A 2,407-nucleotide genomic window follows, 5' to 3' on the forward strand; every position below is an offset into this window, starting at 1 on the left:
ATAGTAAAAATAAATATTAAGTTTTCAAATTCTCCAGTTCAGTGTTACAAGTGCGAAGAGTCAATAATGTGGAAGAGATCTACTGACCTCAGCTGCACGATGAAACCTATGGTTTCTTATAGGTACATTTACAAACAAAGCAGTCTAGTGTACTACTGCTATCAAACTCCTGAGTTCAGTGGTAGTGAACAGTCAGACACCTTAAATAGGCACCGTGTGCTCCTGTTCTCCCCATTTTTTTATTAGTTGGGGTACTGAAGGGGAGCACGTTGAACCATCATCCATATATGAAAATTAAACACATTATAGTAGAAATATTTTTGTTTGAGAAGGCAGAGACATGATTTTTCAAAAATCACCATTTAGAAGCAAGATTAGTTGTTGACTTCAATTATTGCCTGGGACTGGCAACTTGTGCCCATCTTTAGCTTCAATAAAGGTGTAGGAAAGAGTGACGCCATCAACACTCGCCATTCTTGGATCTTCAGCACATTGGAGATCGATATAGAGAAAGACTGGCATGTCTACTTCCCCTTGTGGATTAAGCCTTTGTTCTTCAAAGCAGAAGGACCATGCTTTATTGAAACACTGTCCAGCTTCAAACGGTACAACATTGTGTGCAGGAATTTCAGTGACTGGTTTGACAGTAGGATTGCTAGTTCTACAAACTGCTAATGCAGTCCCTCCTGGCACGGCATATATTTTCATTTGCTGTAGTCTAAAGTTCCACTGGGGGCTTGAATGCGCATCCTTAACAGGCACCATGATTTCAAGATGATCGGATCCCTGGCCTGATGTGGCTGACCCTCGAAGTCCAGTAGTGTGAGGACAGTCCTTCCTCCTCCTGTGCCCATGTGAACTGGTTCCAGCTGTTTGGCCACCGAGACGGCTGCAATGCCAAGTCCAAGTGCCTTCGTGCCATAAGCCATAGCCCTTTCATGGTCCTCATGCTCATTGTTGTTAGCTCCCCATTTCCCTCCATCCTCTGCTGCCACGTCCCAGCCAGTTACTGTGTCTGTGGACCGACTCAGCCTGGATTTCTTATACAGAAATTCATACAGAACAAACACAGCCATGCCAGATTACACAGAGTAAGAAAGCAAACAAATCCAAACCCCCAGCGACCATGACTACACAAAGCACAGGAGAAACCCAATCAAAGAGAAAGTAGCAAAGAGTAAAAATGGAAACAACTTTAAAATGAGATCAAAAGAGAGATCAACTGATAGAGTATTATATATTTTTAACCCAACCACATCTGCCATGATCAACTTTACCAAGCTCTCTGTCTGATAACAAGGCTATTCACATCCCTCCACTGTGGTCAGAGGGGATTCACCAGAGACTTAATCCTCCTGGGAACCCTGCAAATGAATTTTAGGCTTTCCATAGCCTCTGCAAACTGGGTGTTAACAATTTAAGCTCTGATACCATCTGCTCCTTCGGATTTGGGTTTTATTATTTACAGTTCGAGGGTATGTGTATGCATGTATCTGTATATGTATGTGTGTATGGGTATGCACGTGTGTTTGTGTATATGCATGGGTGCGTACATAGCATCATAGAGATCTCCTCTCTGGTGGGTTTTTGATAAAAGTATTATAGAGTGAATGAATGAATAAACTTAGAACGAGGAAAAAGCCCAAGCTTTTTAATCATCCAGCTCACCTCTTATTAGAAAGTGAACTGGGGCAAATTAACAATTATTACTGAGCCCTCGTTTCTTTATATGAGTATTTAAATAAGGATGCTAAAATTTTATCAGCGTTGGCCCATAGATGGCACTACTGAAACATTAATGTCCTTCCCTTTTTATTGCTTTAGATGATATCATATGTGTGTGTGTTTCATTTTAGCATTATGAACATGACATTTATTACATTGCAGCAAATGCAAAGTAAGAGTTTCATATTGACTTTGGTTCAGAAACTTTATCCGTTTGGGACTGGTTATTTTCACAGTAATTTAAACTATTTAATTTAGGGACCTTTGGCGCTGCCATTATGTCTCCTATTCTTTAATTAATATCCTAATCTAACTTTCAAAAAATGACATCTGTTGCCATATTGACTACTTTGTTCCAGTTTATGAATTTGTTTTTCATGTCTTTAAGTTAAAAAAATTAGTTACTTTCCCCCATATTTTAAAAATAACCACAAGGAGCCCTAGTCCCAAATAGTTGAGTGGGATATGGAGAGTTAGCTCTAGTTGTTCTGTGTCTGATCCCTTACATGCAGACCATTAGCCACCTTCCATCCCATCCCTAGAGATTATGGTCTTGGGAAACCTGGAAAATCTTTTCCATCTCCCATCTTCCTTCATTATATGACCTTGGATAAAGCATGTCATCTCCCCGAGTCCCTACGCAGCCATAAAAGGATGACTCCAAGCCAAACCAGTTGCCATT

The 2,407-nt window shown here is 40.4% G+C and overlaps 1 pseudogene; it reads right to left on the bottom strand.

Moving 5' to 3' along the window:
• Window positions 1–387: 387 nt before the first annotated feature.
• On the bottom strand, window positions 388–949 carry LOC115873525 (annotated as a pseudogene).
• Window positions 950–2,407: the final 1,458 nt, after the last annotated feature.

Source organism: Echinops telfairi, unplaced genomic scaffold (genome assembly GCF_000313985.2).
Source record: "Echinops telfairi isolate 266 unplaced genomic scaffold, ASM31398v2 ScPeMD7_7469;HRSCAF=8507_0, whole genome shotgun sequence".
Taxonomy (NCBI): domain Eukaryota; kingdom Metazoa; phylum Chordata; class Mammalia; order Afrosoricida; family Tenrecidae; genus Echinops; species Echinops telfairi.